Source organism: Syngnathus scovelli, unplaced genomic scaffold (assembly GCF_024217435.2).
Source record: "Syngnathus scovelli strain Florida unplaced genomic scaffold, RoL_Ssco_1.2 HiC_scaffold_29, whole genome shotgun sequence".
NCBI lineage: Eukaryota > Metazoa > Chordata > Actinopteri > Syngnathiformes > Syngnathidae > Syngnathus > Syngnathus scovelli.
The window spans coordinates 222,051-237,021 of record NW_026061381.1 but is presented as its reverse complement, the minus strand read 5'-3'; positions in this window follow the sequence as shown (position 1 = coordinate 237,021).

Below are 14,971 nucleotides of genomic sequence, written 5' to 3'. Positions count from 1 at the left end.
GCCGAGCGCCGGCCTCCCACTTCCACCAGAAAATAGGACCGGGCTTGCGTAAAAGCTGCAGCCGGGCCTCGCGGAAGGTCCTCGGGCATCCAGCGAGATCACACGGCCCCCACCGGAGGTGGCGAGCGCCTCCGTAGAGTAGTACCGGCCCGTGGAAGCGGCCGCCCATCAGCCTGTGGTGCCGCTGGGCGAAAAATGCACTAAGTGCCAAACCCCATTCATTTACAACGGCGTGTCCACCAGAGGGCGCCATTCCCCCCGCGGACCGGCCGGCGGGGCACGTTAGAGAGTGTGTCCGCCTCTGGGCGGCTTTGGCCCGGCGTGAGTCGGCGTCCTCCGTCGGTAGGTTACGGGACCCCGTTTGGCCCGCGGACCAGCCGGCGGGGCTTCCGTGAACGTGTATCCGCCTCTCGGTGGCTCTGACCTGGCGTGGGTCGGCGTCCGCGGCCGGTAGGTTACGGGACCCCGTTTGGCCCGCGGACCGGCCGGCGGGGCTTCGGTGAAAGCTCATCCGCCTCTCGGTGGCTCTGGCCCGGCGTGGGTCGGCGTCCGCGCCCGGTAGGTTACGGGACCCCGTTTGGCCCGCGGACCGGCCGGCGGGGCTTCGGTGAAAGCTCATCCGCATCTCGGTGGCTCTGACCCGGCGTGGGTCGGTGTCCGCGCCCGGTAGGTTACGGGACCCCGTTTGGCCCGCGGACCGGCCGGCGGGGCTTCGGTGAAAGCTCATCCGCATCTCGGTGGCTCTGACCCGGCGTGGGTCGGCGTCCGCGCCCGGTAGGTTACGGGACCCCGCTTGGCCCGCGGACCGGCCGGCGGCGCTTCCGTGAACGTGTATCCGCCTCTCGGTGGCTCTGACCCGGTGTGGGTCGGCGTCCGCTGCCGGTAGGTTACGGGACCCCGTTCGGCACGCGGACCGGCCAGCGGGGCTTCAGTGAAAGCTCATCCGCCTCTCGGTGGCTCTGACCCGGCGTGGGTCGGCGTCCGCGCCCGGTACGTTATGGGACCCCGTTTGGCCCGCGGACTAGCCGACGGCGCTTCCGTGAACGTGTATCCGCCTCTCGGTGGCTCTGACCCGGCGTGGGTCGGCGTCCGCTGCCGGTAGGTTACGGGACCCCGTTCGGCCCGTGGACCGGCCGGCGGGGCTTCGGTGAACGTGTATCCGCCTCTCGGTGGCTCTGACCCGGCGTGGGTCGGCGTCCGCTGCCGGTAGGTTACGGGACCCCGTTCGGCCCGCGGTACAGCCGGCGGCGCTTCCGTGAACGTGTATCCGCCTCTCGGTGGCTCCGACCCGGCGTGGGTCGGCGTCCACGCCCGGTACTTTGCGGGACCCCGTTCGGCCCGCAGACCAGCCGGCGGCGCTTCCGTGAACGTGTATCTGCCTTCGCCGGTTCCCCGGCCGGCCACGAATGGCGTGAATTCGGCCTCCTCCCCCGGAGCGCGGGTCAACTTTGGCGAAAATGCACTAAGTGCCAAACCCCATTCATTTACAACGGCGTGTCCGCCAGAGGGCGCCGTTCCCCCCCCCCCCCTCCCCGCGGACCGGCCGGCGGGGCTCGTTAGAGAGTGCGTCCGCCTGTTGGGTTGACAACATTTATCTGAAATCAATCTCAGAGACGGTAGGTCTTTTTGGCTTAGCGTTTTCTTCTGCGCAGAAGGACGCACCCCAGACACACTGCAAGTGTGGCTGAGATCCGCGATCTGCTCTGAGTTTAGCCGTGCCTTTTATTGAGAGAGAAACAAAGGGGCAAGTGTACATGATCGAGTAGGTTTCCAAACAGGAAGGACATAATTATTATCTCACAACAAGAACAAAGGAGATACTCTTATGGTCGGAGCAGTATGGACGTCTCATGACCATTAGCTTAACAAAGACATAGTCTGTGTGTCTGCTTCAGCCATCCCATGACAATATCATGATCTGATCATGTCTAGCTAACTGTGGGGCTTATTGTATAGCGCGGCTAATGACTCCAGTCATTAGCGGGCCATATGCCCCCAAGTCATTTTCACGAAGCCAGATGGTCACATACTGCGGAGAATCTTGCACACAAAAGTAGATACATAGAATCCAATGATAAAAAGTATATCATTTCCAACATTCCCTCCTGTTTTAACATTGGAATTCATGGGAAAACAAAACATCAACTAATAACTACATATGTGTATAAATGAGTATATGCTTACATAATATAGTATAGTACCATCAAAAAGCATAAAAGTTTACATTCCAGAGTTTATCAGAACTACAGCTCTCCATTCGGCTTTGGCTGAGTTCGTCATAATGGAATGTTTTTTTCCCCTTTTTTTTTTCTTTTGGATCATCAATAGGAAGAAAAATAGACAGGTAGGTGATTTACGCAAGGTGGTCCCACTCATCTTGTTCACGCTGGACCAACATGATATTCTGGACTGCAAACGCTGATGTCAACATTTTAGTCATCATGTGACGAATACAAGGTATGATGCACGATGTAAAAATACAGAGAAATAACAGTATGGCAACTAAAACAATTGCAACCTTCAAGAGAAGTTGCCTCCAATCACCGTAAAACAGCCACCAAAAGGGATGGGCATCCTTGGCTGGAGCTTCATCTTGGGACATAGCCTTACGGAGGTTCCGAAGTCCTTGTAGCGCATATTCGATGCGGGTGTAATTTTCTCCTGGGATGTAGGTACAACAGGAAGTACCAACTATTTAACACACACCTCCTTTTTTGGCAGTCAGGAGGTCCAAAACCATTCGGGACTGTAGTGCCATTAGTCTCAGAGCGTGCAGCTCTGTCTGGTAACCTGTAAGGGCTTCAAGAGTAAAATTGGCAAAGCTCTTCAACCTGTAGTCCATGGTTTCTATTCTGAGAATAGTCTTAGCCACACCCGCCTGTGGAAAGAGTGTAAGCGCCACCTTTTGTCCTGTGCTCCAAAGCTTGTATTCATCTTGTTAGGGTTTTTCAGATTATCCTTATCATATGATTATGTTGGAATGCAACCGGTAATAAATAACCTACCTTGTCCCATCCTCCACAAAGTCGTAAAACATCCCCTGATATGTTTTGACTAGAGCACAAGGGCTTCCTATTCAACCTACTCTTACTCCCACTCTGTTTCTCTTAATAAATATGCCCTTGCAGGAGGGAGGGTTTTTAGACTTCATTCCTTCAACGAGTGAACTCTCCACCTGCAGGTGTCTAAAATAACTTGCTTGTCTACCGTGTGGTTCTTGCAAAATAAGTTGGAGTGAGCAAATCTCTAACATTTTGGTGCCGAAACCCGGGACCCCTCATACCCGCTATCTGTCTGACGAAGAAAGACGTGCTGCATTGTCGACAAGCCAGCTTCCATTAAGAGGACCTGGAGGAGAAAGTCCTGGGAAGAGAATTCTTCGCTGGGCCAGCATCTTAGGTCTGCCTTCGTCTGACAGAGGTGGATTGACGCGACCCGGCAGTGCAACGAACCAGGGGACAAGTAAGTTAAAGGCCTGAAGTTGTGTGATTGTGTTGTTGTGAAACGCGTAAAATGTAGAGGTGCACGAGAGCCAGCTTGGGTTCAAGTCCCAGTGGAATGAACAGGCTAAGAAAAGCAGAGCTTCTTTTTTGTTCATCGAAGAGGTGCGTAGACTCTTCTTTGTCTGTTCTTCCGAGCTGAGGGATCTGGCTTGGGTTAGAGTCCCAGTGGAAGGAACGTGCTAAGAAACACAGAGCTTCTTTTTTGTTAATCAAAGAAGGGCGTAGAATTTTCTTTGTATGTTTTTCCAAGCCAAAGAACAGCTTGGGTTCAAGTCCCAGTGGAAGAAACGGGCTAAGAAAAACAGAGCTTCTTTTTCTTAATTGAAGAAGGCCGTTTTTCCAAAGCTGTTTGGGAGGGTTTTACACCCATCCCTGGATAGGCCTAAAAAAGCGCTGGAGTTTGTGTGATTGTGTGTGACTGGTAGGATAAATTGACTAAATAGCAGTTCTAGCATTGATCCACGGCATTAATACAGGCTAGTAATTTGTTGAAAGGTCAATTTAAACCTGCATTGAGGATCCTCAAAGAAAAAAAAATGAAAAAAAAATTGTAAAACCTTAAACTACTAAAATTAAGATGGGAAATAAGAACGGTAAATCTCTTGCTCTGCTCTTCTTTGGAACGAGAAGTTCATGGCAAGTAGATTTCTTAATTGTATGCAATAGATGCTGAAGTGGAAGAAAATGTATGGAGTACAAGGAAATTTGAAATGCGGAAGAAGTGGTAGAAGTGCTAGAGTGTGGTTGAAATCTTCACAAAAAGATGAGAACGAATTCAAGAGACAAAAGCTAGAAAGATGAAAACTGATGCGGTCACAAGTGTTTGTCAGACCAGGAGACAATAAGGCCCCTGTGAGCAGGTGCAAGGCCGCAGCTCAAGCCGCGGCTCAAGCAAGGGGCAAGAGGAGTTTCCGGTCCTATGCAAATCATGTATCAAAATTTAAAAGATCTGAAACCTCTCCCATATGACAGCAAAACATGTCATTGTCAGGTTATCAAAAATATTTTTAGATTGTTAGAGCCCCTGTCCACACAAGAAGTATGACAATGCTGTTTGTAGGCCCAATTACAAATGAATAGGGATCAAATTGTGTTACACTGAAGTTAAAATATGCAAATCAAGTGGTAAAGAAATGCAACTTGCTTCTAGAAGATAAATAAATAAAATTATAATGTGCTGTCCTCGTGTGCATGGGAGGGACCAGCTCATGATCGACCACAGGAAATGGCCAGCCTGTGACGAATCATTGTTGCTGAGACCTACCTTCCGCACGCGAGAGCTGTGCATGTGTGTGCGTATGTGTTAAGTTGATGAAGGTTGGCTAAACTTTTAGTATAAAGAAATTTGCTAGACTGTTGTCTATTCAATTTACACCGCAGAACAGAAACAATTTTGTCAGATAAAAATGAAAGAAAAAGAGAGAAATCTGTTTGCGAGCAGAAACTAATCCACAGTGCATGTTAGTGTCAAGCCCTCATGAGAAATTCGGAGTAAACAAAACAACAGAACATGCTTTCAGGAATTGGGAGAAGCTAAATCGTGAATTTAAGATTTTGCAATGCTATATTTAATAGGAATAATTGATTGGTTGTGCTATAAGATTATACAAAATTCTAAATGCAAGCTAAATCTGAGAGATTGAGTTCTTCAAATTTAAAAACAAACAAACAAACAAACAAACAAACAAAAAAATCAGATTAATTTGCCAGTTGTTTGTTTTAGTTTTTTTTTTTTGAATTGGTGGATTGTTCTACCAGGAAACTTGAGTTGAAAATGATATATGAATGTTGTGTGGTGAGCTTGGATGAAATGGGACCAATGTGATAAGAAGACTCCTTTTTGGAGACTGTGTGAGATGCATATGATAAGCATTGATGAATGATTGCCCGAATGAAAGGTTGAATGGTTGAAGTCGTTGGCGACTAGTATAGAAAATTAGTAGAGCGACTTTGATGAAAGAGTGATTTTGAGCAGGTTGAATGCTAAAAAGAAAAACGTAGCTTTTGGATTGATAGTTAACTAGAGAAAAAACTGGAGAACCAGTAACACATGTAGAAGATGTGTGAAGTGAGAAATTAAGAAGCGTTTTGGAAAGAAAGTCAAATTAAAAGATGATGAAATCATATTTAGTAATACAACACTTTACTACATATGGATTCTCTAAATCATACAATTGAGTAAAATAAAACATACGTTTTGATTCGTATTCAAATTTCTAAGATTCTTGTGATAAACAATGAGAAAACGATTGAAAAGTAACTAAATTTGCTAGCTGAGTCACTCCCCATGCGGGGAGGGCATCCATTTAATTGCCACGAAAAGTAGCTATGTGCACGTGTGCAGTACACACACACACGAGACTGATAAGGTGTCAAGAGGTAACAAGCTTGCAGACAGAACCACAAAGCTGCAGCGCAAAAGACACTTCAAATTTTATACACACAAGAAGCAGATTAGATCACTGAAACATTTTTAAAGATGTGCAGCGACAAAGTCCATAGAGTGAAATTCAATTATGGACGAAAAGAGGGGCAAGATTAGAAAATGGCATCTATAAATGACCTACCCCACCAAAGAACCTATGCTAATGGTGAGCAATATTGAGCCATGGTGCATGTCACATGGCTCAAGAGGAGGGATAGTGGGGCAGGTCAGTCAGCTTTATACAACATATGGATTTGATTCATATTCAAAACATTTTCAAAACAAAACAATTTTTTGTAGAGGTTGTTTCAACAAAAACAAAAACACTGAATGCCTCCAATTTAAAAGATCAATTTGACCTTTGCAGGACGATCTGCTGTGTCGGATCTGGACTGCCATGAAAGTATGATGTTTATATGTGTACTTTGTCAACAACCTCTGTAGATGTTAAAGAATTGGATGAATATCTAGAATGAATGTGGATAATTTGTTTCAGGTAACTAACTATAAGAGTAACTGAAAAAAGAAACAATTGATTGCTTATGGTAAAACAAGCTGCAAAGACAGAAAAAAAATTGAATATGTCATATGTATGGATTTGCGACCGATTATTTATGTTGTACCGTTGCCATTGACCAAAGATTGTGTGAAATCTGTCACGTCTACTGGATTGTGAAGTGCGTGACAGAGCAGTCTATATAATATCCATTGAGAGAAAAAAGAAAAAAAAAGAAGCCATTGCTTTCAGAGAATGTAGTCAAGCGAAATTGTATATACATCAACATGCCAAGATCTGGGGAAAAAGCTGGTAAAAAACAAAATATCTTTAAATTTGAGAGGCGACGATGATTTGACCGAAATTGATGCAATTGGAGTCCCTAGAGGAGTTCCTGATTAATAAGAATTAAATGACCAAATTGCAGCGGGATGGGAGTCCTCCATTTGCTGCTGGTGAACGATGAACAAGAACGTAGACAGGATAAATTACATCCATTACAACATGTAGAAATTGGGCAAACGGACACAAGCGGGGCTCGAGGCAGTGCATAAACAGCTAGCCACGCCTTCCCTAATGTCGATCCAGAACCACAATGCTCATGATATGTTGTTGTCTGAGAAAGGAGGCGTCTGCGCAATGTTTGGAGAACAATGCTGCACCTTCATCCCCAACAACACCGCCCCTGATGAGAGCCTGACGGATTGCAGGCCTGCGATCCCTCAAAACGAGGATGAAAGAGCACTACAAGTGGATGAATGCTTTTGGGAAGTATAACGTCATTTTGTCCTCAGTTTTACCATCAGTTGCAGTATTGCTGCTATGCTCACCTTGTATGGATGTTGCATACCGTGTCTTCGTGCTCTGTTTAATTGTCTCGCCACTACAGTAATATCGCCCATGGAGGACGAGATTGCTCAGATATACCTAATGTCTGAGCGGCAACATGATGATGTTGATGGCAAAATTCCTGCATCTGTGTTACCAGACTTTTCCCAGATCCATGGGATTCTGAATGATGACATCACAACATTTATCCTTTGGTGTAAACATATTTGTCCTCATGAATGTGATCCGACGACTGAGAGTCGAGAAAAGGGGTTGTTTACGGTGATGTGTGAATTTGAGCAAATATGTGATAAACAGAGAAGTGAAAGAGAAGTTCTTTATCTATTATGCCTTGTAGTTTCTATTCACGAATTGTTGTTGACACTTTTTAAGTTATCCCATATTTACTCAATGTTTGGTTAAGTAGACTTCATGCAAGTTATCTCACATCTGCCTAACGTTTGTTGGAGTGTATGCACAAGAGGTATCTGATGATTTACTCATCATTATTATTGTGTGAAACGTAGCAGGAAAGTCTAGAGCATTGTTTTACAGGGACACGGCATCCAGGAGTTGGATATCAACACCGTGCTGTCACAGTCAAAGATGCTGACCCTTACCGCCCTGGACTTGCAGACAGTGCCTGTGATCAGCTATTCTGGGCAAATCTAAATGTGACTGTTAGAGGATGAACAATACCACAAGTGGCCTACACAGAGAGACCAGCTGGAGTGAATTACACGTTACATCCAAGGTTTATCCGATGCTGCCCGCCAACTGGACAGGAGTGTGTGCACCAGTGTGGGTGACAGACCACACCTACAGGATACGACATCATCAGCTGACAGAAGCACACAACTCTTCTGGACGTCGACGCAGGGCAGTTGCAACCTTCGACCCTCATGACCCTGTCTGGGGTGCAAACGTTCCAGACGACCATAAAGTATGGTCCGTCGGAGACAAAGTTGTCCTTGTGCTCTTTCCTCAGATTGGGGTTGGGAAACTATCGCTCTTCATCGAGACACTGAACTATCGTTTTCAATCCTTTGTGAATCTCTCACTGCAAATCAACGATGAACAAAATAGAGATATTCAGGCTATTAGACTGATGGTCTTGCAAAACAGGATGGTTCTGGACTTGTTGACGGCAGCACAAGGTGGTGTGTGCCACATCATTGGGACTTCCTGTTGCACATACATACCAGGAGAAAATGACACCCACATCAACGACGCCATGAATTCACTGAAGAACTTACAGCAGGCCATGTCTAATGACAAGGTCCCACATCAGTTTGATTTCTTTTCGTGGCTATTCTCTGGCAACTGGTGGCAACTGCTTTTGAAATTGCTGTCTCCTGTGCTTGTTGTGCTGGTGGTGTTGTGCTTGTTTACGTCCTGCGTCATCCCATGTTTGAAGTCTGCTGTGTCGAAGTTTGTGTCCTCTACTGTAGCCCAAGTTCATATACAACTTCTTAGAGATGACGGATGTGATGACGATAATGAGACATGGATTGTGTAGATGCTGTTCTGTTGAGCATGTTTTACAAAAACTTGATGATTTGACCGTCGAAAATGCTTTGCAAGTGATGGATACAATGAAGTACTGTTTCTGTGTTTTTGTTTTGTTTTTTATTGACAGCATTCTGGTCGTCTTAGGCAAAGGGACCGTGTAAGAATTTTCCTGCTAATAACATCTGGCCGGCAGGTTTTTCGCTTACACAATAAGTTTGATCTTGGGGTATTAAGGTAATGCCTCATCTTCACTGGAAAATGTTGCTATCATTGTTTGTTGTTTTTTTATTTTTACTATTCTTCTTTCTTCATTATACATGTATATATGTTTTTTACTTGTCTTTGTTGTTTGGGGTGGCATAATCATATGATAAAACAGGAGGGAGATGTTAGGGTTTTTCAGATTATCCTTATCGTATGATTTTGTTGGAATGCAACCGGTAATAAATAACCTACCTTGTCCCATCCTCCACAAGGTCGTAAAACATCCCCTGATATGTTTTGACTAGAGCACAAGGGCTTCCTATTCAACCTACTCTTACCCCCACTCTGTTTCTCTTAATAAATATGCCCTTGCAGGAGGGAGGGTTTTTAGACTTCATTCCTTCAACGAGTGAACTCTCCACCTGCAGGTGTCTAAAAGAACTTGCTTGTCTACCGTGTGGTTCTTGCAAAATAAGTTGGAGTGAGCAAATCTCTAACACATCTGGTACGTCTGAGCCCCAGACACTGTCGTAGGGATGGAAGGTGGGAGCAGCAGCTGCACGGGTCTTTCGTTGATGATGTTCCTGAAAATGTGTCAGACTGAGGAACACAGTGTGATCTGACACATATACGGGGGCACATGTGCCATCCCATCGTCCGGGAAGGACTGCGTAGCCTCGGCGACCACAGAGCCACCATCCCCCTTCGATAATAGAATGGGGATTTTCGCCTCCTGCTAGGATTTGTCTGATTGCTACTGTGGTATTCATCGAGGTCTCGCTGGTACCTTTTAGAAGTGCGGTGGTGATGCAGCGCTTTGTATCACTCACCTTTATTCCATCAACACGTCTTCGTCGAAAGCACAAGGGATGTGAGATGGCTTTACTCACTTCGAGAGTAACTGGAGCGGGTGTGACAACAGAACTTTTTGCCACTATTGTGAATGGCCTGGAGATGTTGTAACAGGGATGGGTGGCCAGTTGTGCCTCGCTAATTCCTGACTGTTTCAGTCCTTCGAGGGGATTAAACCCAAAAGCCCTTAGTAATGCGAAACACCATCCATTTTTCTCTGGCATCGGTCGGGCATGTAGGACGGGCTGTTGACTTGATCGTGGCATTATGGAACACACGTAACATTCAATTTGGTTGGATGCTTTGGCCAACATTGACACATACTGGTACCACATGTTGTCTGCATGTGGTATATCTGGGTTTATCGTTATATACTTTGTCAACAGTTCGGTCGTCATTCTCGGGTGGGAGTTCCCCTTTCCCCTTGGGGACCCTGGACACTCCATGTCATCGGCAAGCATGCTACAGCCACAGCACAGACAAGCACTCCTCTGAGTGCCATTTTCCGTTCAGTTCCACAGAGCCACCTGAACCCCCAGGGAGCTAAATGGTCAGGATTCTTAGATCTTCACCGGTTTGAGACTGATGCCAAACTATAATTGACACCCCCTTTGTAGCCAGACTTCGTCCTGACCGGGGCCTAGGGGCCAAGCACTCTCTGCAGCTTACAGTGGCTGAGATGTATCCAGCTGGGTCTTTCTGCAATCTTGACAGCGGTGGGTGTGGCGAGTAGAACTTGGAATGGTCCCTCCCACCGGGGTGAAGACCACGTCTTTCTCTTGATTACTTTGATGAAGACCCAGTCGCCTGGTTTCGCAGAGTCATCCTGTGGGGATAAAGGAGTGGAGGGCAGTAAATTTGCATTTGAGACTTCTTTCATTTGCATGGTTTTGATCATGTAGTCAGCTAAAGTTAGCTCTTCTGTGGCTATGTCTAGATCATGTGAGAACAGAGGGAACCTGTATGCTGTCATGCTGTCATGTGTCGTCCGGATCACTTCCTGTTTTGTGTGATTTTCCTCTCGTTCCAGTCGTTGTGTCCTTCCCCTGTGCGTCCGGTCACGTGAACCCCTGATTCCAAGTGTGTGCACCTGCGCCAATGACCAACTGTCTTCACCTGTGTTCCCCTCCTGTGTCCATATAACCCGCGTCTTTCCCCGTATCCAGTGCCAGTGCGTCTTGCCTTGTCAGAACACTAGCGTTCACGAAACCCTCGAGTTCCACGTAGAAGCCTTGTTTGAGCAACCTTGATCACCGATGTTAACTTGGTTACATCGCTACCTTGTTTTTGTATTTCCCTCGGTTCGAGGCGCTTTGATTTCCCCTTTTTCTCCCTCGGTTCGAGGCGCCTCTGTTTTCCCTTTTTTCCCTCCTAGTGAGGCATTTTTTGTTCGACTGTCAGTGGCGACAATAAAAGCCTTTTTGGACATTGAACTCTCTGCATTCGAGTCCTCTCCCTGCTCTGCGCCTGACATATGCTCTGCCATGAATAATCTCATAAGGGGTTAAACCCTTGCTACAGGGCGTAATCCTCATATAGAGTTTTACCAAATCTAGACATTTGGGCCATGGTCTTCCTGTTTCTGCTATGCATTTGGTTAGTCTATTTTTAATTGTTCCATTGGTCCTTTCAACAAGGCCAGCGCTCGATGGATGATAGGAACAATGATTTTTTTAATGTAATCTGCAAATGTTCAGCCATTTTATTAATGACTGAATTGACAAAACGTGGCCCATTGTCGCTGTAAATGGTCTCTGGGATGCCATAGTTGGGAATGATGGTCTTGCAGATAGCCTTTGCTACTGTTATAGCATCTGCATTTTTTGCTGGGACTATTTCTGTCCACCTTGAAAAGGAATCGATTAGGACTAAACAGTATTTGTACAGTCCACACCTGTTTAGTTCTATGAAGTCCATATGCAACATTTGAAACGGGTATGTTGGTTCCGGGAATTTTCCTCTTTTTGGCCTTACGTTCCCTTTTGGATTATTTCTTATGCACACTTCACATGCTCTACAAAAAAGTTTTGAGTACAAATTGAAACCATATGTTGTAAAGTGTTGTGATATTAGCTCCTGCATCCCCCCTGTCGACACATGAGTACTTCCATGTGTCGAAATCGCAGCTGCTTTAAAAAGGGATTTAGGGAGAACAGGCTTATCATTTACAACGTATATGTCTTTGTCTGTCAGTTGTGCACCTTTAGCTATCCACATTTTCTGTTCCTGTTTAGGGGCTAAATGTTGCATATCATGCAGAATCTGTGTATTTATTAGTTCCTCCTTATCTGACGTCAAGCTCAGAAATAGATCTGAGGTTCCATATTTGCCTGTAGCAGCTTCCTTTGCTATTTTATCTGCTAGGACATTGCCCAGTGATACCAAGTCTTTCCTCCGTGTGTGTGCCTCGCATTTGCAAATTGCAAGCTTTGTGGGCAACATTACTGCCTGGAGGAGCTGGATTAGAAGTTGTGCATGTGTTATTTGTTTTCCTGTTGAAGTTATCATTCCACGCCTTTCCCATTGTTTTGCAAAATAAAAAACTGTTGAAAATGCATACTGGCTGTCTGTATATACAGTCAGGTCTTGTCCATCTGCTAGAGTACATGCTCTGGTCAGTGCAATGATTTCAGCTGCTTGGGCTGAAAATGCGAAGGAAGCGTTGCCGCTTCTATCACTGTATCTGGGTTTTCCACTACAGCATAACCTGTCTGCGTTTTTCCTATTGGTGTTCTTGAGCAAGATCCATCTACAAACCACGTTTTACCTGAGGTGAGTGGTGTGTCTGACAGATCTGGGCAGCTGCAGTTGTTCAGTTTCCTCTACACAATTATGAGGTATACCATCATTTGGTGTAGGGAGTAAAGTAGCTGGATTTAATATAGTGCAGCGTTTAATGGTTATGTGTGGCTGTGACAGCAACAGAGCTTTGTAGGACAAATGCCTGGCTGGAGACAGCATATTCATTTTACTTTGAAGTAGCAACACATCAACAGCATGTGGTACAAACAGGTCTGTGGGAAGGAACAAGATAACATCTGCTGACGATTCTACTGCCATTGCGGCGGCACATGTAGCCTGAACACATGGTGGCAAAGCTCTAGCTACAGGGTCAAGTCTTTTGGAATAGAAAGCTATTGGTAGCCATTTCATACCGTGTTGTTGAGTCAGCACTGATGTCATAAACCCATCTTTACAATCCACTGTTTGCATAAACCTTTTGCTGTAATCAGGTAGGATCAAATTTGTTGTTTGAACCAATGCCATTTTCAATTTTGTGAATGCTTCTTCTGCTTCTGGTGTCCATGTGATTTTATCTTTGAGTGCTAATAGCTGTCCATGAGCTACCTCTATCAGTGCTTGAGCCATTTCAGCATAGAATGGAACCCATGCTCTGCAGTAATTACATAGTCCTAAGAAAGACATAAGTTGTTTCTTTGTGACAGGTCGTGGTGTGTCTAATATAGCTTGTTTCCTGCCCTGTTGTACTGCTCTTCCCTTTGCTGAGAGTGTATGACCAAGATAATTCACTTCTGGTTTTACCCATTGTAACTTCTGTTTGCTGACTTTATTTCCTGTCTGGCCTAGGTGTTGCAGAAGGCGGAGGGAATCCTGTCTGCATGCTTCCTTTGTTTCTGAAGCAATTAAAATATCATCAACGTAGACCAGTACTTGGCTCTCAGATGAAGGTGTGAAACCAGCCATACAGTTCATGATAGCCTGTGTGAAAATGGTTGGGCTATCGGTAAAACCTTGTGGTAATCTGGTATAGGTGTACCCCTGACCCTTATAGGTGAATGTGAACCAATATTGAGAATCATCAGCAACAGGAATAGAGAAAAATGAATTACTTAAATCAATCACTGTAAAATGAGTCCTATTTGGCTGCAATGAATTTAGTAATGTGTGCGGATCAGGAACATTTGGTGCTCTGGTCTGCACTGCATCATTTACAGCTCTCAAATCCTGGATCATTTTCCACTTTGATGCCTCTACTTTTTGAACTGGGAATATAGGTGTATTACATGGAGAGTCATTACATTTCCTAATTATTCCTGCTTTTAATAGGTCTTTAATGACTGGTTCGATGCCTATAGAAGCTTCAGGCTTCAGAGGATACTGTTTTACTCTGGGTCTGTAAGAAGATATCGGTTTAATTTCCACAGGTGGAATGGCTGTAATCAGACCAACATCTGTCGGGCCCGTGGCCCACACAACAGGATCTACATTCTTCAAATCGTTTTCATCTTCTTCTGAAAATGCAATTGTTGCTGTCTGTCATTCTAGGGCATGGATTTTTGGGGTAGCTGTGAATAACATGCAAAATGTATGTCTATACATGTCACAGCTTGGGCTGTACTCGCAACTTGGAGCTTCCCATCCCATTTCACAAGGCTTATAATCAGTTGCTGTGACAGCTATTTTTAGCTTCGGACCTGTGTCTTTCCACTGAATATGTTCTGGTTTCAAAAGTGACACGTGGGGCATTGACCCTCCTCTATACATGTATTTTAGATTTGTTGGTAAGATTACTGTGGCACCTGCAAATGATCTGTGATCAGAATATATATAGTCAATGGACACTGGAACGGAGGGCTGGTTTAGGAACTCCTCACTATATTCACTATCTGTACATGGTGAAACTTTCATTGTGACATGTAATTTGGTGTACTGCATTTCATCTTGTAAATCAGAAATAGCGGATTTTGCAAATTTGATCAGATCTGCAGTTTCTCGGTCACAGAGGGAGAGTGGGAAATCAAGTGAATAGTAAATGGCTTCATCATCCTCTGTGAGTAAGAGGTGTGGCACTCTGGCTGCTGTCATCCCATCTTTTAGTGGGAACACAGCTATGCCCAGGGCTGACATTAAGTCCCTTCCCAGGAGATTTACAGGACAGTGTGGTGAATAGACAACTGGTGCTGAAATCACGCTGCCTGTTTCTGGATCTTTAACCTTTAGTGGTAGGGTCATGTGTTCCAAGTATGTCTGACCATTAGCTGTTTTGACCCAAATTGACTGTTTTCCAGTGGTCAAGCCCTTAACTTTGTGTCTTAAAACTGATGTACAGGCGCCAGAATCACACAAAAAGGTTACTTTTTGTTCATTAACAAATCTATTAATGGTTTTTCTTTTAAGTGACTCAATGAT